The sequence below is a fragment of the Poromitra crassiceps genome (genome assembly GCF_964638095.1).
Source record: "Poromitra crassiceps genome assembly, contig: HAP1_SCAFFOLD_305, whole genome shotgun sequence".
Taxonomy (NCBI): domain Eukaryota; kingdom Metazoa; phylum Chordata; class Actinopteri; order Beryciformes; family Melamphaidae; genus Poromitra; species Poromitra crassiceps.
Window position 1 is genome coordinate 213,933 of NW_028152096.1, and position 21,694 is coordinate 235,626.

General features: G+C 46.2%; 1 pseudogene across 1 annotated transcript in view; it reads right to left on the minus strand.

The window, feature by feature from the left end:
• Positions 1-21,123, minus strand: part of LOC310771018 (reelin-like) — a 39,913-nt pseudogene extending 18,790 nt beyond the window's left edge. Inside the window, exons 1-23 of the transcript in view lie at positions 20,981-21,123; positions 18,912-19,098; positions 18,617-18,822; positions 17,745-17,916; positions 16,953-17,159; positions 16,112-16,347; positions 15,792-15,949; positions 14,228-14,435; positions 14,045-14,121; positions 10,734-10,892; positions 10,415-10,609; positions 7,962-8,235; positions 7,677-7,818; positions 6,673-6,850; positions 6,492-6,564; positions 6,189-6,371; positions 5,316-5,484; positions 5,012-5,117; positions 4,657-4,883; positions 2,822-3,045; positions 2,199-2,349; positions 1,331-1,589; positions 265-514 (exon numbers count right to left, since the gene is read on the minus strand). The product of the transcript in view is annotated as a reelin-like (transcript). The remainder of the gene's footprint in view (positions 1-264; positions 515-1,330; positions 1,590-2,198; positions 2,350-2,821; positions 3,046-4,656; positions 4,884-5,011; positions 5,118-5,315; positions 5,485-6,188; positions 6,372-6,491; positions 6,565-6,672; positions 6,851-7,676; positions 7,819-7,961; positions 8,236-10,414; positions 10,610-10,733; positions 10,893-14,044; positions 14,122-14,227; positions 14,436-15,791; positions 15,950-16,111; positions 16,348-16,952; positions 17,160-17,744; positions 17,917-18,616; positions 18,823-18,911; positions 19,099-20,980) is intronic.
• Between the last annotated feature and the right edge of the window lie 571 nt (positions 21,124-21,694).

The window sequence follows — 21,694 nt, forward strand, 5'->3', positions numbered from 1 at the left end:
AAAGAAGGTATACTGATTCAACTGCTAACATCTAGAAATAGCTGGATAGTCTAAAAACTAAATAGAATATTGGAGGCCTTCTTTAATGCCTACAATTTAGTTTTCATGCAAACATTTTAGACCTGATAGAACAAATTAGCCTTACTTCTATGTAATGCATATTCAACACCTCCTAATGTCACATGTCACTTCTGCTTGTAGACTACAATCTCTCTTGTCAGTATTGAGCATCAGGCCCTCCTCATCATGCTGCTTGTGGCTTACAGTAGCAGGAGTTTGTGACGGAGCACGAGGCGGAGAAGTCAAACTGGATGAAAGCGTCCTGGCCCAGGCTGATGTCAGTGGTGACAGCGTAGCGAGTGTTGGACTTCTCTATGAAGGCGAAAGCAGCCCCGTCCGAGCCACAAACAGGCATCCGGGTTCCTCCAGGGTGGAGGAGCCAGGAGCGTCCGTCGATGGAGGAGAAGTCGTCTTCCAGAGGCCCCCAGCCGCTGGCGCTGCCGCCCACCACCACCTGGAGGGAGAGGAAGAGACGCGTTAGTTCATGTCTAATAGAAAGAGGAGAATATCGTAAACAAGGGCAGAGATTTGTCAGCCGTATTTCTTTTTATAAAGTTTTCTCCCCTTGTGCATGTGCATTCGCCAGCCGCTTTCTTTCACCTGACAGTGAGGAGTTTCACCGGCAGGACGTAGCACGTGGGAGGTTCACGCTATTCCTCCAGTTCCCCTCCACCCAGAACCGGCGCCCCGGCCAATCAGAGCAGGCACTAGTGCAGCGATGAGGACACATACCCTTAATCCGGCTTCCCACTCGCAGACACAGCCAGTTGTGCCTGTACAGTATGGATGCCCGACCAAGCCGGAGGAAACACGGGGGCTCAAACCTGCGACCCTCGTGTTGGTAGGCAGGGAATCTACTGCTGCACTACCCAGAGGCCCATTTGTCAGGTGGAGGATGAAACAATACATGGATAACAGATCAGATCTGTTAAATACCCATCGACCAATCTAGCCATGGCTAAAACGATGGCTAGACTGATGGATGGATGGATGAATGGATAGATAGATAGATAGATAGATAGATAGATAGATGGTAGATAGATAGATAGATAGATAGATAGATAGATAGATAGATAGATAGATAGATAGATAGATAGATAGATACATACATGTAGATAGATAGATGGATAGATGGATAGATGGATGGATAGATGGATAGATAGATAGATGGATAGATAGATACATACATGTACATTAGATACATAGATAGATGGATAGATAGATGGATGGGTGGAAACCAATGGGTGCTGCCTCTCCTGCCGTACTGTACCTGGTCAATGACCCAGGGGCTGTAGAAGTGTCCGTTCTCAGAGGGCTGCCACCAGCGGAGGCGAGTGGAGGAGGTGCGGGCACGCAGCGGGATCTCCAGGGCCACCAGGCGAGCCTGGTTGCTGCTGTTGCTGAAGAGGAAGTCTTGGAGGAGGCCCCAGGTCAGACCTCCATCCACAGAGAACTGGAGCAACACAGGCTGGGAGCGAGGGTCTGGGGCGTCCTTACCACAACCCAGACGTAGAAAGAACTGTACAAACCTGGAGAATACAGCCATGAAAACATGAGCTTATCGATAACAAGTGTAAACAAATAAATTAAGTAGGTTTATTTGGGTGAAGTATACAGGGAGTTTTGGTAGTTTTTTAAGCGGTGCAGCCACTTCTATAAGTGACTATGTGTGTTTGTGGGCAAGATGTGTGTGGCGAGATTTAGCCTAGTACCCCAGTCTCCACAGACAGAGACACAGGCGTAGAGAGACGAGAGAGGGAGCGTCTCTTCTCGAGGACGATAGTGTTTGAAAGCCGGTAAAACACGCATGCACAGTTTAAGATACGTCTGGAAATGAATGGAGAATTCATTTCCTCATTGGTGAGACTTTTGCACGCTATGGAGAGCGACTCAAAAGACGCATGAACACACAAACACACACACACACACACACACACACACACACACACACACACACACACACACACACACACACACACAGTGTCAGAGAGAGAGGGGAGGGTGGAGGAGAAGGCAGGGTGGGACCTGCTGCAAACCTCGGACCTGCACACCTTCACTGCTTACTTCAACACCTGGGTGTGATTTTTGTGTTTAATGTGTGTGTGTGTGTGTGCGTGTGTTTGTGTGTGTGTGTGTACCTGGCATTGGACAGGTCCATGTCGTTGGTGACCAGCATGCGCAGGCCATCCTCACTGAAGAACAGGTGGTTCCCACTGGACATGATGCCACACTTCCTGGATGGTTTCCCTCCACTGAGCAGTCTGAACCGCTCAGCATCCACGGCTCCCCCTAGAGACAGAAAGACACAAGTGTCACACACACACACGCGTGCGCACACATGCACACGCACGCACGCATGCACGCTTGCACGCACACACACACACACACACACACACACACACACACACACACACACACACACACACACACACACACAAACATTACATGTATACGCACCATATGCATCAAACATACATGATATATACAAAACAAAGTGAAGTATCGGTAACTGTAGTATGATTAGGACTAGTATGATATAATATAAATAATGATAATAAGTAAATTATCATCTTTATTTATTGAGCACATCAAAATAGTGTTACAAAGTGCTTTATAAGATTAAAAAAACTGAGAAATATATAAAAACATGAACAATTAATGAAGAAAAATGAAGAATAAAATAAAGGACAAGACTAACAAATTAATGTTAAAATCATCATAATGGATGCTGGTTTGTGTGTGCATCTGTGTCTTCTTGTACCTTCAAAGTCCTCCTTGAGGAAGTCAGGGTTGGGGATGTCGGGTACGGAGCAGTCGGGTCCAGAGTAGCCGGGGTCACACACACAGTGGGTGCCGCCCACACAGGCCCCGTGGCCGTTACACATGTCCTGACACTGAGGGCCGATGTAGATGTTGTCCAGGGCCCAGGTGGGAGGAGCAGAACCGGTCGCCTAGAAACCCTGGTACCAACGGAACCTCACTGACCTGGATGGAGAGAGAGAGAAACAAAGGAAGGAAGAAAGAAAGAAGATGAATAGAGAGACAGACAGAATAGAAAGGATGTAAGACAATAGAGTACCACAGGGATGATGTATTTTTGTAGTCGGAAGGCGGAAGTCCAGGACATGTTGGATCCTCAGGGGAAAAGTCAATGGGGTTTTAGAATGGGGATTTCACTTAAATGCATAAAATAAGGTCTGTGGTTAACAAAGATGTATGGGAGTGGTAATTTGTGTTCAGCAGGATCATTTTCACAATGTGAATCACGTGTATGACTTTTGAAGTTTTCTGAAAATCGTTTCATAAAAGTGATTCATGTTTGTGAAGATTATCATGCTGAACACAAATGACCACTCTCATAAACCTTTGTTAACCACAGACCTTATTTTATGCACTGAAGTGAAATCCCCGTTCTAAAACCACACCTGAAGATCCAACATGCTACTTCCAGACTCATTCCTGCAGTGCTCTATACATTTGACTGTAACACAACATGTGTTTTTAACATCATCATATTCTTTTCTTTTTATCAATCCTCCCCCATGCCCCCCCTCCACCCCCAGATTTTCTCCCCAATTGTACTTGGGCCAATTCCGCCTGCTGTCCCGGTCATTGATCCGCCCCCTCTGCCGATCTGGGGAGAGCTGTAGACTAGCACATGCTTCCTCCCATACATGTGCAGACACATATCCTTAATCCGGCTTCCCAGCCCGCAGACACGGCCAATTGTGCCTGTATGGACACCCGACCAAGCCGGAGGCAACACGGGGGCTCGAACCTGCAACTCTATCTACAGCTGCACTACCTGGATGCTATTATTATCATATCTTGTGTTGACAAGTAAGACAAGTGTGCATTGTCCCAAAGAAGACACACTGATGTGTAACGCCGGGATTGCACTGGTTGCATTTGCGTTGCGTTGCAGCTGTTCTCCGGTTTTGCTCCGTGCTCTGTGCTCCGCCAACACTAACCGGCTGCGTGCAGAGCACGTCACAGCTCCGCTCCGCCAGACAGCTAGAGTGACGAGACCGACAGGTTATCACGGTAAAATCGAGCGAGACAATTTGTATGTGGGATAAATGCAACAACAAACAGGCAGAAGATCATTGTTCCCAACTGGAGGAGCAGAGGAGGGGTGGGCTTGCTTGGTGTTGTCCTTGTAAAAAGGATGTGTTGTGTCATATATTATTTTGTGGTTTTCCACTTCAATTATGAACTTTTCCTCATACATGTTTGTCCTCTGGCTTGATATTGAATGTTGTAAACACCTCTGCCCTGTTGATTTCATGCCTGGCTCCGCCCAACTTGCTGCGGCTTTGCTCCGTCATCCGTGAAAAATAGAAGCCTTGCTGTGTATATTTTTTGGAGAGCTCTGGATCGTCGGAGCTGGGACGGAGTAGACACGCAACGCAGCGGAGTAGGTGGGAGTTGACACAATGATTAGAGTGGAAACGTATCGGCTCCGATGCCGTACCGCAGCGCAGACGGACCGAACACGGACCTAGTGGAATGTAGGCGTTAAACATGATGCATCCTTCTAAAGTGTTGTTTTCCTTTCTGCTGCCATCTACTGGAGAGGACGTGTCCAGTTCTTACCCACAGAGGCGCAGCTTGCCAAAGTGGATGACCTCCCTCCTCCAGCCCTGGGTGGTGCCCGGGTAGTAGACGCTGGCAGGGTGGAGCTCTGTGGAGCACAGCGACGAGGGCTGCGGCCCGCCGGCACACAGGGGCACCAGAAGGTGCCAGGTGGCACCGAAATCCCGCGAGAACTCAAGATGCACCGGGTTGGCAGAGGAGCTGTCGGCTGTGCAGCCCACGTTAATCTGGAGAAGAAATGTACAGTAGATGTGACATCATCAGCGAAGGCGACCAGTCATAATTTATCTTTTACATACAGTAAGTAGGAAGTCATGCATGTTCCTTGTGACTTCTATAAAAAGTGTTTGTCTACCTCAAATTGGATGATGGTGTTCTCATTGACGTCAATGTCCCTGGTGGTGATGGAGTGTTCTCCAAGCTCGCTGGAGACAAACACCATGGCTGACTCATCCTCCTCCCTGCACACATACACACAAACGCACGCACACATAGACACAAACGCACGCACACATACACACAAACGCACGCACACACACACCCAAAAGGGACTGTCAAGGGAAAGCTCATCTAGTTGCATTTTTCAGCACCATCATGCATCATTTAAGACAGAAGAAGAAGCCATTCAAAATAAACCGAGCCTTTGTTGTTTGACTCACAGGCCAGTCTTCTGGTAGGGGCAGTAGAGGCCAGTGTTGCCCCCCGGGTAGAAGAGCCAGTTGGACTCGTTGGGGCCTTCTTCAAAGCCATCTGTTACCACTGGTGGGTTGTGCAAGGAGCTGCCATCAATGATGAGATCATCTATTACCCAAACCTCCTCCTTCTTACCTAGAGGGCACAAGGAAAGAGAGAGAGAGAGAGAGAGAGAGACTCACACATCTACACTGGGAACATGGCCTGAGGACGGCGACTATACGCTGTGACCTCGTGGAGTGGAGATGTGTGATGTGATGAGGGTTACGTGAGAGAGAGGGAGAGAGGGAGAGAAAGGGGTAGGGTGGGAGTGGAGGAGGACAGATGATCTGAGCTTCTGTGTTGTTGTGCGTGTGCTTCCACCAGGCGCGGACTGCATAATCGGGCATGATAATCGGGCCTGGCCTGCAACAAAAAAACAAAAAAAACAAATGTGGTGCCCGCAGTCAGGCCACTCACTGAACAGCAGGCCAGACGCCGCCTACTGGTTTACTAGTGGTTTTATTACTTTATTCAGGGTTAAAGTGGGTGCATCTCATTGTAAAATTGGACTCGGCCCAAATGGGCTTCAAACGGCCCAAATCTGGCTTCAAACGACCCAAATTGGGCTTCAAACGGCCCAAATCTGGCTTCAAACGGCCCAAATTGGGCTTCAAACGACCCAAATTGGGCTTCAAATGGCCCAAATCTGGCTTCAAACAACCCAAATTGGGCTTCAAACGGCCCAAATTGGGCTTTCGCGCGTCGGCCCGTATCGGCCTGGCCTGCTTGGTATCTAATGCCCGGCCTGAATTATGATCCCAGTCCGCCCCTGGCTTCCACGGTATGTGTCCACTCACCGCCGTTGTACGGCTGCCAGAGTCTGAAGCGGGTGGCGTTGGTCTGGGCGCTGGCGGGCAGCGGCAGGTGGAGGAACAGAGTGTCGGTGGAGGTGGGGAAGTAAAACTCATCCAACAGCAGCCAGCTGATCCCTCCATTCACAGAGTACTGCAGCAGCACTGAGTGGGAGCGCTCTGGAACACCTAGAAAAGTCCATACAATCAACTGTTACAACACAATTGAGACGTACACAATTTTGATTTATGCCATACAAACACCTACTGTATACCAAAACTAATCTATATTCTGAAATGTTGTTGCACCTTTAGTGATGAATTTGAAGGAGAATTGGATGGTACAGTCCAGATCCCGTGACACCAACATACGCATACCATCCTACAAACAAAACAACAATTACATATTTGATTACATACTGTATGATGATCTTTTTGTTTGTGCTGTTTATGTTCTGGTAGTTCTCTGCATGGCTTTTAGGACCCACACCCCTTTGAAGATGAGGGCAGTGCCAGACTTAAGTGGCTCTCCGCTCAGTGTTCCCCTCTCCGCTCCGTACACCTCAGGCCAGGTCTCCTGCTGCAGGTTCTCATTAAAGTCGTCTCTCAGTATAGATGGCAGAGGGCTCAGGGGCACGCAGTGGGCCCCTCCATAACCCTTATCACACCTGGTGGGGAGGCGGGGGGGGAGTAAAGGTAAGGGTAAGTATGACTGGTTTGAATGGAAAAAACATCAGTAAATAAGTGCCAATGAAAATGAATCAAAATTGGCATAAGAACCATTTACATTACATTACGTCATTTAGCAGACACTTTTGTCCAAAGCGACTTACAATATCACAATTTGTCAACAGTACAGAAAACAACTATGCAACACAATCAATGACATCTAAGATATTTTGATAGACTAGCACCATGTAGGAAGTAGTTAGAGAAGGAATAAGTAGTAATATGTAGCATTAGTATTTTTTTTTTATTACAGTAAAAGATGTTAGTTCAAGAAGGGCCCAGGTGTAGCCTGAAAAGGTGAGTTTTTAGTCTCCGCCGAAAGATTGGCAGTGATTCGGCCGTTCTGACTGAAGGGGGGGAGCTCATTCCACCATTGCGGCGCTAGGAACGAGAAGACTCGCGATCGGGACGGGCGACTTTTGAGCCCACGTAGCGGTGGAGGAGCGAGGCGATCTGGACGGGTGGAGGAGCGGAGGGAGCGATGAGAAGTTTGGAACTGGACCATGGACTGCAGATAGGAAGCGGCTGACATGTGGACTGCCCTGTAGGCCAGTACCAGTGTCTTGAATTTGATGCGAGCCGAGATGGGAAGCCAGTGAAGGTCACGGAAGAGGGGAGTGACATGAGAGAATTTAGGTTGGTTGAACACCAGACAGGCTGCAGCGTTCTGAATGAGCTGAAGCGGTCGGATGGCTGCAGCAGGTAGCCCAGCCAGAAGAACATTGCAGTAGTCCAGGTGAGAGAGATGACAAGTGGTTTACTTACACACAGCGTCCGTTGTCACACAGGCCATGACCAGAGCACATCCACGGAACAGCCGGGGGTAAGCAACACATTATCCAGGGCCCAACCTTCTGCCCCTGGGGTGAAGCGTGTCTGGATCCAACGGAACCGAGTCCTAGGGGAACTGGAGGATTCAAACAGCAAGTTAGAGATACTAGCCGTCCGCGTAGACATATTTCAGCAAATAAACAAATACTGTCCACTCCTCCAAGCATAAAGTCTAGACACAGACATCCACACTCATATTATTCCACGTCATACACTTACTTGGCAGCACTAGGCAGGTAGACGGTGATCCTCCTCCAGTGTTTATACTGGGTGGAGGTATAGACGGAGCTCTGGGTATAACCGGCACAGCCGATGGCTGGAGGTACACACTCTGGGGTGATGAGAGACCAGTGACGCCCACAGTCTGTGGAGTACTCCAGGCGCACGCCGTGGGAGAAGGAGGTGGACTTACTACAGCCCATACTCAGCTCAAACTGCAGGAAGGACGAGCCGGACACCTCAAAGTCCCAGCTCTCTGCATACCTCGGCTTCTCTGCAGGCACAGTGACGAGACAACATTTTTAGGCATTTACCGTCAGCCGATGCTCTTAATGGATACCAACGCACAGCGATGAAGCAGTGTTTTCCCCCAACACACTTTGAAAGACACAGAGTAGCCTAGACACACTAGGCTATTCTGATGACAAAATATGAGGCATCTGAATAACTTCATAATCCTCGATACACCATTTTATATGTGACATAAAAAGTGGTAAAACCCGAAAGCAAATGACAAAATCAAGAAAATCTTCTATGTTGACATATTGTATTTCGACATCAATACCATAAGAAATATACAACAGACAAAGTCAAGACAAGTGTAGATGCACAGTACTTTCAATTAAAGATCTTATACAAAATACTGCCAACAAGAAAAATGCTTTTTATTTGGGGTTTGGAAAAGGGATCAAAACTGTCGCTTTTGTAATTCTGAAATTGAAGATATGTTGCATTTATTTTGGTTCTGTGCACATGTGGTGACTTTTTGGTTGACCATTAAGAGATGGCTAGCTTTCAATTCAATCGTGCTAACCATGCGCCCTCAAACAATTATACTTGGTGAATTAAGAAATTGAAGTCCTGTTATTCTAAATACTGTGATATTATTGGGTAAGAGATTTATTTTTGAATTGAAGGGAAAAGAACAATTGACTCTCCCTCATTTTCTTTCTTTTCTAAAGCATTACCTTTTGTTAGAAGGCATTATTGCAAATAGACAGGGAACAATGAAAGATTATGATAAGAAATGGAACAGATTAAGGCCAACATTAGAGTGATAACGATGATCATCACTATGTTTTTGTTTTGTTTCGTTAAATGTTTGTTGTATGTATGTGGGTATATGTATATGTACAGTATATGTCTGTCCTGTAATTTTTTTAATAGTGTCCTGTTTAAATTGTACTCTGTTGCTCAACTGTGTTTATTATATGTTGGCGGTGTGGGAAGTGGCGTGGTGGATTGCATTGTTTGTATTATTGTAATACAATAAAAAAAAAAAGTGCAGATGCAAATATAGCTGTGGCTATAATAGACGCTGTTGAGTTATGTTTGACTCCATATGGGAACAGCCATCAAGCCTAACAGTCAGTGCGTAATGTGTTCACAGCACAGGCACACAGGAGCTCTACTCTATGTATACAGATACGTTGCCAAATTGCTCTTGCTGTGCCTGGTTAATGGATGGAGCCCAGTTGTAATATCATATTTGCACAAAAGTAAATGTGCCCACAGCTTGATGCACACATTAATAACAGCCAGGCAGGATCCTGTTCAATCAGCTTTGCTCTCATTAATAATGCAGAAGCCACAGGCCATATGTACATGGTTGACTTGGTTTCAGCCTGTCGTGTGTGTAATACTGTAGTCTCCCCTCCCTCCCTACCGTGAGAGGAGTCTGGCGCCGCAGGTCTCCATAACTGGGATAAACCCTCCCCTGCTCTACTCTGCTCTCCCATTGGAGCGACTGTTGCAGTCGCTGCCGGATGTCCGCTCCCGGTTTATTACAAACTCTGTCATTGGCTCCGACCACGTCAATCAGAGCGGCTTCCGCTCCCTCCTCCCTGTGTGTCGCTGTAAATAGTGCCCTGCCGCCGCAGTGAAAACAACAACGCTAACTAGCTAGCAAGGTAACGGCAGAAACCTACACGCTAGCTCGTTGCTACACGCCGAAAACGGCAAGTTGGATTGTTGGAAACTATTTTCCAATGGCACTGCTGCTAAGCTTCGCCCATCGCAATCCCACTATGGAGACCTGCGGCGCCAGACTCCTCCACGGTAGGGAGAGGAGGCTGGCCAGTGAGACTAGTAATACTGTGATGTCATGACACAGTCATCTTTTTTATTGATGTGGTTTGTCTGTGTGAATGTGTGTGTGTATGTGTTTGTGCAGTATATATATGCACGTGTAATTATATTTGCACACAAATTCTGTAATCATTTATTTTGTTATTCTTTATTCATCGAATGTCGACTGAGCAGCACCATGCTGTTTTTTCATACATTCACACTGGGAGCTGCCCAGCACGACCAGTACAATCACAGAACCGTCCACTGTCAGCCACTGAGCAGCTTCACTAGAGCAGTTGGGCGTCGTTAAGTGCCTTGCTCATGGGCACGTTGACAATGCGTTCCCCCCCTTCTTTACGCGTGTGTGTGTATGTATGACTCACTATCGATGGCCTCAGAGTTGAAGGTCAGTGCGGTGTCCAGGGACAAACAGTCCACAGTCACCTCCCCGCCCTGAATGCGGTACCAGTTGTGCCTCAGAGGGGACGCGCCGTCAAACTTGTCATGGAATCCTGTTCTGGAGCTGTCATTCATACCAACCAGGACATCATCCAGGGCCCACTGGGCAGAGTGTTTCCCTGCAGAGATGACAGAAGAAAGAGATAGAGAGAAAGACGTAAGAAAGGGCTACTACTGTAGAGCCAAAACTCCTCCCTTCTATAATAATATTATATTGTGTGTGTGTCCCACCCATGCGCTCACCCTGCTGTGGCTGCCACCAGCGAAACACAGTGTAAGGGGTTTTGGCTGGAGGCGGTAGCTCGATGGTCACCACTTGAGGCTCCAGGAAGGAACCAAAGTCCAGCTCCCTCAGAAACTGCCACTGGACACCATTGTTGGTAGAGAACTGGACAAGGACACCTAGGAACACAGAAACAGAGGGAGAAATTGAGTCAAGTCAAGTCTATTTGTATAGCACATTTCATACACAGAGGCAATTCAAAGTGCTTCACATAAAATGGTTGACACAAGAAAAATAAAAGAGTAAGAGGATAAAATATACATTTAAAAGCATCACAACAGAGAAAGAGCATAATAAGTGCATCAAGCGACAGGCGCAGCAGTTACAAAAATAGCTAAAAACGTATTGGAAAAATGTCCATAACCTTTATAACCTAATAGTTGGACTCAAACCTTTATAGGCCACACACATCTCCTAAAAAACAGCTGTCAGCAGTTAAAATGAGGGCAAATGAGTAGTGGCAAGAAATAGGATAGATAGCACACAGGAACACAATATAATAGAATATACTGAGCCTTCAGTACTGCTGCAGGCTAGGCTAATCTGCTGAGTGAACTAGACAACACTAGACTTTGATTCACACATTCAGGATGAGGTCCAGATCTGCAGCTACACAGCCTTGGCTGGATCACAAGGCCATAGAGCAGCGATCCCCAAAGTCCGGACTCCGGTCCGCATCCGGACCCAGACGGCGTCCTATCCGGACCGATCGCCTATAACCTACAAATCATTGAGAATTGTTACATTTCACCGAGCCGGCACATGCTTTTCTACGCTTTACTGGTTTAATCTGCCAGGAGGCTCACAGACCAATGCATGCGCTGTAAATCATCACACGTGATGCTACTGAGCCAATCAAATATCCGATTAGATTCTGCCTGTTCCAGTCGCCAGTCGGTTCCAGTGGTGCTGCAGGCGAGAGATTGTCAGACACGGAGATATGCAAGAGATATAAGTAATTTAACATGGTGTGCTCAAAAGAAACGAGTAGACCGCAAAAACAAAGATTTCGTTTTAATCCGGAGCAGGCAGACTCCTAGATGTTCATTCATTGTTCTCACGGGCAGTTCGATGGTCAGTGCGATGCGATCCTAACCTGTCTGTGAAAGCGCCACAGGAGCAAACACACTCAAATCCAGACTGAGGGCACACTCACACATTCACTGCCCAACGGCATGTGACGTTTGCATTGCGAACGATCGATAGTCAGGCAGGCAGACAGACAGACAGACAGACAGACAGACAGACACACAGACAGACAGGCAGGCAGATAGATAGATAGAGACAGACACTGAGATAGATAGATAGATAGATAGATAGATAGATAGATAGATAGATAGATAGAGACAGACACTGAGACAGATAGATAGATAAATAGATAGATAGGGAGCTCACTTCTCTCAAGAGAAAAGGTGGAGTTAAGGGAAGAAAATAAGATTTTCTTTCTCAAATTAAAACACTTTTAACACATTCACTGCCAGCCTTTTTTTTTTTTTTTACTGTAGGTAGCTTTTGCCAGAGGGTTTTTTTGAGGATTCTGGCTCATTTTACAAGAGCCAAGGATAATTTTCTGCTTGGAGTTTGTCAACACAAAGTTCACAAAAGTACTAATAGAATGTGTGCTTTCTCTGTCTAAAAGAGTTAGTTTGTAGAGTTAGTAGTTATGTAGATATTAGCCGTTGAGTACAGCATGGTTTCAGCGTCTGAGACAAAAAGCTGAGATAATCGCAGTTTTGTGAAATTCAATATCAAACAGTCACTTTAACCATTTATTTTTGGCATCAGTGAGACATCAGACATAAACAATATAGTTCTGAACAGTAATTTCCTCCATAGCAGCACCCGCACCCCCTCTCCTTACAACTCCTCCCTCCGTGGGCGTGTCTCCGTGTTTGTCAGTCACAAGCCAGTCTCTCCTGCCTGTCTGAGCAGTGAGCAGCAGCCTCTCTCTCTGGCGGCCCCTCGTCGGCGAGCGTGGATGTGGCTTAATCCGTTCTTGGATTTTCGGTTGAGAGCTTTGACGAAGCCTTGTGTGACTCTAGGCTTATGCTGCGCGCTTCAAAGTGTGCTTTCCACCCAGTCCACCTTTGGAAGCCCCCACCGCCGTGCGCCCGTGTGAAAGGTTTTCGCCTACAGTATGAGAATGAGGCTCGTTCGCTTCTGGGTCCTCGGTTGAGCTCAGCTGGAATGCGTGCGTTTCTGGCCAAACAACACTCAATAGTCTGAGCACCGTCGCCACTCAGTGGGTCGGCGGAATGGATTGCACACGCCCGGCGGCTCTAACAGTATAATAGAAGATGCAAAAGGGCCAGATCAACGATCCACCGTCAAAAAAAAAAAAACGATTTTTTTGACGTATCCATACGTCGCTGGCAGTTAACGGTTGGATTCTGCTTGACGTATCAGTACGTCGTTGGCAGTTAACGTGTTAAGATGCACATTTTCCCAAAGCACTCTGTTGTATGTTATTTTTAAATGCAGCCATTATTTTACTTGAAATGAGAAAATAACATGTATTTATTATTATTGTAGGCTAGTTATTTATAATTAATCCAGTTAAATATGAAAACTAAATAAACATTGTTGATGTTTATTTTGATTTAACAGTCAGTCGTTGACTACATACAGACATTGTACCATTAAGCTACTGCAATCATTGAAGTAGCCTAAGTTCAATGGCACTGAATCATAACGCAAGCTACGTTACAATGTTCCAGACCTTTGCTTGAGGACATTTTCTCTAACTGGACCTCTATGAATTTTAATTGAGTGCCCCTGCCATAGAGGCTGATCAGAGTCAGAAAGCATGAGAAGGAACAGATGGAGACGGGGCAGACAGGCCAGTGGAGGTCTGATCAGATCTGATGTCGAGCTGTTCTCGATACGCAGTGGTCCTCAAAGCGAGATCCGGGGACCCCCAGGGGTCTTTTAGTGGGCTCCAGGGGTCCCCAGGAAAAAGGGGGATAATTTATTTTCACTATAATTCCATCCATAAGTAACACAATGACCGAATGTATGACTATTTTGGTCATGGGTTTCATACACTTTCTGTAATAAAACATTTAAAAGCTCAAATCTTATCAGATGGGGACCCTGGGACAAAATCGTATTAAATGGGGGGTGTCTGTGGTCTAATTTGTGTCAGTTTAGGGGTCCTTGACGTGAACAAGTTTGAGAACCACAGCTCTATAGGCTGCAGTGTCAGGGAATAGCCACATGGAGGCATCGGAGAGCCTCACTCATAAAACACCACCAGTTTGATCCTTATTACCTTCGTTGCGGGAGCGAGGCCTGGTGCAAGTGGGTCCCAAACTCTTGCTGCCAATCAAGATGTAGAATTGGACCAAACTGTAGGGAGGTGGTGATTACATTTAACTACAGGTAGGAGGAACTTGCACAGATTCAATTGGTATTGCCTCTCCAATCCTTCATTGAAAGAGTGAATGGTGCTGACCGTGTGTTGGTAGTGTCTAGGGGCGTCGTGCGTGCCTCTCTCCTCCCAGGGCTACTGAAGTAAAGTGCCTTGCTCTGGCTGATGGTGCCACAGCCTCCTCCGATTTGCCCCCCACTTAGGCTCTGCCAAAGTGGGCTCAGCTTTGCCTCAAAGCCCTCCGTCAGCTCTGTGGGACTGGCCACAGACGGCACGCAACTATCCTGCTCCACTACGGGACACAAAGACAAAGAGGAAACAAATCATAAGGCATATAATATAACAATACCGTGACTGAGGTAAACATGAAGAAGCCAAACAACATATATTTGAAGATATTTGGATGCCATTCATTATTTAGTAATTTAAATTTAGCAGATGATCAAGCGAATAACTAGGTTTTGTGATGGCAGTGCAGTTCTTCCTGAAGCTAGAATTTCTTTTTGATACCTTGTTATTTATTTATTTTCTTTACCTGTATGGCATTTAATTAAGAGTTTTTATATGGTTTAAGATTACCTATGTAAAAATTGGAGGAGCAGATATGTGGTTGTTGTTGTTGGTGTGGTTGTTTTGTCTGTATGTATTGTAAAGATAACAAATTGTAAATAAAAACATTTTGGAAAAAAAAAACATTCCCAAATAGGGATGCACGATATATCGGCAATCATATCGGTATCGGCCGATGTTAGTAATTTTTTAACATATCGGTATCGGTCAGATGTTGCAATGTTAATATCGGTTATCATTATCAGCCAAATTCTTCACATTGATATGAAATAATGCAGTAAATCTATGATTTATGGGCTTTTTCAAAGGCTTTGCAAATAAAGAAATGCATAACTTTTTCAAATTCAGTGTTAACATGTGTTTTTCAGTATGTACAAAATGTGATGATCATAAAAATGTGGTTTTATACAGATTATATCGACATCGGTAAATATCGGTTATCGGCCATAACAGCAATGTTAATATCGGTTATCGGCATCGGCCAAAATTTTCATATCGGTGCATCCCTATTCCCAAACTATTCAAATTGTCTTCTCTTTAGAGAGCCAAAGTGAAACGTCACTTCCTGCTTTCTCCCTGTACCAGCGCTGCGAAAAATATGAATGGCGGTGGACGGAGAATAAGGTGACTTTTTTGATCCCGTTTGAATTGTGCCACGGGGTGCGAACGCTAATTTTGTCCATTTAAAACATAACTTTGTCAAGAAAGTCACAGTTTGTCGTCAAACTGAAACGTAGGGGTTAGTTTCGTATATAAACTACATAGCTCGTGGAAGCTCGTGGCATGTCGCCGGTCTTCAGCTTTGCCGGTAGAGAAAGTGACGTCACTTAGGCGACAGTGCGTGTAGTCTTTCTGATTTATAACTTCTAGTGCGACAGTTTGACGACAAACTGCGACTTTCTTGACATGCAAAGTTATGTTTTAAATGGACAAAATTAGCGTCGGCACCCCCGTGGCACAATTCAAACAGGATCAAAAAAGTAACCTTATTCTCCGTTCACCGCCATTCATATTTTTCGCAGCGCTGGTACAGGGAGAAAAGCAGGAAGTGACGTTTCACTTTGGCTCTCTATTGTACCTGTGTATCCCATATCACAGAAGCAGACTCCGGAGATGCAGTCTCCGTGTCCCCCGCAGTGGTTGGGACAGGGCTCAGAGATGTAGACCCCATCCAAGGCAAAGGCCGGGGCGTCCCTGTACATACTGCTCTCCTGGAACCAACGGAACCTCGTTTTACTGGCGAAGTGAAGGAAGGGGGCGGAGGACGAGGAAAACGAGAGACACAGTAGACACAGTTTAAAATCCCCTCAAGTGTCAGTGTGTCGACACTTCATCTATAGTGAATCACTGAGTCGCGTTGTTTAGCACGTTCAATTGCATGCGTGTTACCATAGCTACCTGGCTGCAACGTTGCGGGGTATGACCACAGTGACCCTGGTCCACTGTTCATAGTCTCCAGTGTTGTAGACAGTGGGTTCTCTGAGCTCGCGGCCGCTCCCCTCACAGCCAGTGGCCCCCGGGGAGCCTGGGTAACAGCCCTCCTTAACCCGGGCCCAGGTACGACCCGCGTCGTGCGAGTACTGCAACAGGACCGGGGCCGACGCGCTGAACTCTGACTCGCAGCCTATGTTCAGCTGGGACAGGATGAGCAGGACAACGCAACATCAAACAAGGAAACATGTAAATACATTATTATTCACCTCATGTGTAGAAGAGACCGTCTGGCTTGAGAGACTAACAGGAAGTGTGAATACAATCGGAAAAGTTCCGATTGTATTCACACTTCCTGTGACTCATAAACCTAGTCTGACTCATAATGTGAGTCAAACTAGGTTTGATCAGGTGAGTCAGACTAGTTTGAGCAGGTCAAACAGCTGGCGTTTTGAACAGGAAGTCGTGATACAATGGGTCAAGTGGGCGGGGCTACATAAGGTGAATAGCTTCTATGTGTTTCTCAAAATGAAGATCACATTTCCCTCTCTCTCTCCCTGGTATTGTTCCCCATGTGTTTGTTTTGAAGAGCAAGAAGAAGAACAAGAGCCGATCACACAGTAGAGGCTGCCAATCTTCTCAGCAATGGTCTCATTTTGTTCACGGTATACTAATATCACACAATTATTATGGTCATACTTTATTGATGTTAAAATGCTATATGCAGGACCTCTAAAATATGTCACATTTCCATGCCATTATGCATGCTCCTAGTTCCTCCAGTATCCCTGTACTGTCCAGTATGTACCTTAAACTGAAGGGTGTAGCCGGGGCGCAGGGCCAGGTCTCTGGTGACTGCCACCCTGTCGCCATCAGAGCGTCCAAACACCATGGCGGAGGGCGTGGGCGCACAGAAGCTGCTGTTGCTCTCCCTCTCCATGCCTTCGTTACCCAGCATCAGCCACACACTCATCTGGTTCAGAGGGTAGTCGAACGCCGGCTTCTCATAGAAGTTCTGTAGAGACGGAGGACAGGGGAGTTGACTTTAGCATTTTGTGTAACAGGAGATGGAGGACAGGGGAGTTGACTTTAGCATTTTGTGTAACAGGCCCGCAGCAGAACATATCTCTAAAGACTCTAGCTATTCAAAATATGCGATCCAAGAGTGTGTTTGATATTTTCCATTACATTTGTTCTTTTTACCACAGCGCTGGACCAGCGGTCCCACCGGGATCATGAGATGGCAAAGTCAGGACAGTCACTCAGTCAGTCACAAAGTCACAAACTCACTCAGTCACTCATGGATGTTTAGTGAGTTTAGTGAGAAAATGGCCGTAGCTCGGGATAGAAAAAGAGAAAAAAAGCGCTGTGGTCTAAAAGGTTTGCACTTGTTTCAGACTCCGCCCTCCTTTTCTCCCCAATTGTACTTGGCCAATTCTCCCTGCTGTCCCAGTCGTTGCATCACCCGCTAGACTGGTGCTAGACTGGCACATGCTTCCTGGGATATTTCACCTGACAGCGAGGAGTTTCACCGGCAGGACGTAGTAGGGCATGGGGAGGATCATGCTATTAGAGCAAACAGGAAATGTCCATATCTCACCTGTGGCAGAGTAGGATTGGCCATGGGGATGATGTGCTTCTCCCTCTCTGACAGAATGATGACATCATCGATGGCCCACTGGTCATATCCATCTCCAGAGTGGAGAGGCTGCCACCAGCGGAACCTTGTGGAGGGGGTCTTAGAGGCCAAGGGCAGCTCGTAGTGGACAAAGCTGAGGAGGAGGAGGGGCACAGAGAAGGTTATGGTCTTTTCACAAATCTTTTGAAAAATAATGACGACTTTTTCAGGTACTGAAAAAATGCATTGCAGTCTACACTCCCATTAGGGTGTATTCAGAAATTAAACATTTAACAACATTATACAAAGTACTACTTCATCTGATCTCATCTCTCCTACACTCGTACATGATTTGCACCATTCCAGCATCCAGTTCTGTTGGATCCAGAACTAACATGGATGTTCTTTCTCATAGTATACAAGGGACAGTTAAAGATTCCAAGAAATTACATCTTTACTTCCATGATTTGATGCATTCAAAAGTCTGAAGCAATGGAATATGAATCAGGGATAGAAAGGCAATTGATGTGGAGGGGTTTGAATGGTTAGAAATGTAGACATGTATTTACGCCTACTAGTGGCAACATGAGGGCACCATGAAAGATACGCTGTTTTCCAGGAAGTCAAAGTAATGGGGGTTCATTTCTTGGGGACTTTAAAACACTGTCCTGTTTATTGGTCAAGAAGGCGATTATAACTCCTCCCCTCCCCTCCCCTCCCCTCTCCTCCCCTCCCCTCCCCTCTCCTCTCCTCTCCTCTCCTCTCCTCTCCTCTCCTCTCCTCTCCTCTCCTCTCCTCTCCTCTCCTCCCCTCTCCTCTCCTCCCCTCCCCTCCCCCGTCCCCGGGTGTCTCACTGCGGCTTGGTGAAGTCAGTGAAGTACATCTCGGCGATGAGGCCCCAGCTGATGCCCCCGTCGTTGCTGTACTGCAGCAGCACTCCCTCCTCCCTGCTGTCTGCCTGGTTGCACTCCGCCCAGTCTCCGCCCACACGCAGGTAGAACTGCACAAACTCTGCCCATTCCGTGTCCAGATCCCAGCTCACCAGCTGCCTGAGCCCAGCCTGGGGGAATACATTTCACACTTTGGAATAGAAGTGGAGTGGGAAAACCTGGAACGTGTTTTTGTAATTTCGTAGCACGGTCGCCCTACCTTGCTGAAGTACAGGGAGGACCCGGAGGAGACCACCCCACAGCCCATGTCAGGCGTCACCACCTCTCCGCCAATCACCTCCTGCCATGTGGCCAGCAGTGCATCCTGGGACTGGAAGTCAGAGAGCACGCTGGAGGAGAGGGGGGAGGAGGGCTGGCAGTCTGTTCCAGAGAAGCCATCGTCACACCTTTGAGAGAAGATGGCTCATTGTTACCCCACTATATACAATGATGTGCACAGTTTAAAAATAGATACAGAAACTGCATTTTGGGTAAATATAGTATTGAGGAAGGGGAGTCCAATGCACAATCCTCTTAACTCATTCACCGCCAAAGACGTCTTTGACGTGTTATCAGAAATAGCCATCCACGCCAAAGACGTGTTTGACGTGTTTTTGTTTTTATTAGTGCAGCGCCTAGTTCAAACACTTGCCCAGCCTGTGACATAGTATCAGGTCCCTAGCATCTAAGACAACACGTGAACAAACACATACCGCAGCTGTTGTTTTGAAATTGAGCAGGAGGAAAATCAGAAAACGGATAAACGCTTCTTTGTGCAGACAGGAAAAACGCCATTGAAACACACCCCTCGGCGCGCTGCACGAGCTGGTCGCCTTCCTCTGTGCCAGCCCGGAGAAAACGGGAGAAAGTAATCCAGAGAGATGTGTTTGATCATCGGAGGAATGAGGAACTGATCGATCAGAGGGCGGTGAGGACGTTTGGATTGGCGAGGGGAAAACGGGAACGATCAAATAGCAGGGAGGATAGAACAGGGAGACATGGACGAGGACGGGTGGACCAGAACAAAACAAGCGGCAGTCAGAGCAGCCCGCTGTCTGTTCTCAAGAGCTATTCAGTTGGTTCATGAAATCGCTGGGCTGCGTGCCCTCCAGTGTTGCTCCTGGCCAATCCCGGCGCCACAGGGCGTGGTTATTGCTTATCCTATGTGGGGTTAGAAATCACGCATCGTGCGTGCGTGTGTGTGTGTGTGTGTGTGTGTGTGTGTGTGTGTGTGTCTGTCTGTCTGTCTGTCTGTCGGTGTGTCTGTCTGTCTGTCTGTCTGTCTGTCTGTGTCTGTCTGCACACTCACACTGAGTAAACTATATTGTTGAATGTAAAAAAAAAAGCACTTCATGTGTATATATTTATTTATTTTTTTGTGTCATAACGAATAATATACTGTCAATACAGTTCAAAATAAAAGAATTGAGAGCGAGTTCTGCATGAGATTGTGTGATTTAGAAAAATGCCAATATCTGCAATTTATCTTGTCAGAGAGACCTTTTTGGTGAAAACAGGGTGTATATAAAGGGCTATAAGTAGAGTACAGAACATGCTAAAAGCTCACTTTTTTTTCCCTGGTGAACCCAGAGACGTACATCTTCATTTTGAGCTATTGCAAATCACTTTGGTGCTAATAGATAATTTACTGTGGGTCTTGAAAGATGACCAACAATTATGAAAATCTTTGGCCTGTGCTAAATATTGGCAGTCCTAAACTGGCCATGAATGAGTTAATAGTGTCTGCTTTTCTATAAAAATAAATAAAAAAAAGTTATTTTCTTCTTACATTCATGAATGAATACGGTTGTTGATTGAGTAACTGTGTTATAATGTTGATAATTATGTAGTATGTAAATTGAGTCTAGTTATGATGAACTCTGGAACAGAGTATATTAGAGAATAAGGGTAGGACTAGACAAGCATCTGCTTCCTCCTACTCCTTTTCGGACATGACCATTTGATTAGCTATTTTGTTTTGTTTTTTGTCTGTTTTTATTTCATTTTTTATTTCTTATTTTATTTTATTATATGTATATATGTGTACATGTATATTTCCTTTTTTAACGTTCAAAATAAATTTTCATTCATTCATTCATTCATTCATTCATTCATTCATTCATGTGGATGTGCAATGGATGGTGAAATGTGTTATTTCCCAAACATACTTCAAAAGCTATCTATGGTCTTCCATGTAATCTTCTATGCAACTTTTTATGGCATGCACGTGTGTGTGTGTGTGTGTGTGTGTGTGTGTGTGTGTGCGCATGTGTGTGTGTGAAGACTGACCTGCAGTGTCCATGGTCACACCAGCCATGTCCGTGGCACATGTTGGGACACTGCTGGCCGATGTACTGTAGATGTCATCCAGGGCCCATTCATCCTGCTCTCCGTAGTAGCTCTGGATCCACCGGAAACGTGTGGCGCTGGACCTGAACACACACACACACACACAGACACAGACACACACACAAACACACACACAGATGCACACACACACAGACACATACGCGCGCGCGCACACGCACACACGCACACACACACACACACAGACACACACCATATTAACAGACATACTGTATCAGTAGGGAGCAATCTTGAATCTATTTCAAAATTGACAATCTAGACATAATACTGGCTGAACATACGTGAGTATAGACGGTTTTCACCACCTGCAACCCCACAGCACTTCCTTTTTCTCAGCTTCTTCTTCTGTGTTTTATGGTGGTTGGCATCCTTAAATGTTGCATTACCGCCACCTACTGAATTGTATCATAATTCACAGTGCTAACCATTACAGTGTCCACTTTCTCAGCTGTTCAGGGGGAAACACAAATACATCTATTTCTATTTTAATTTTTTTTGCTATGTAAACGTTTAAATGTAAATATAGGCCTATGCGTGCAATAACGTACTGATAGTCAGCTTACTCTGTAACATGTAGCTTTATTAGCCTCTCAGGATAGCTCCGTCTGGACCAGACGACAACGCTTCCTACTACCA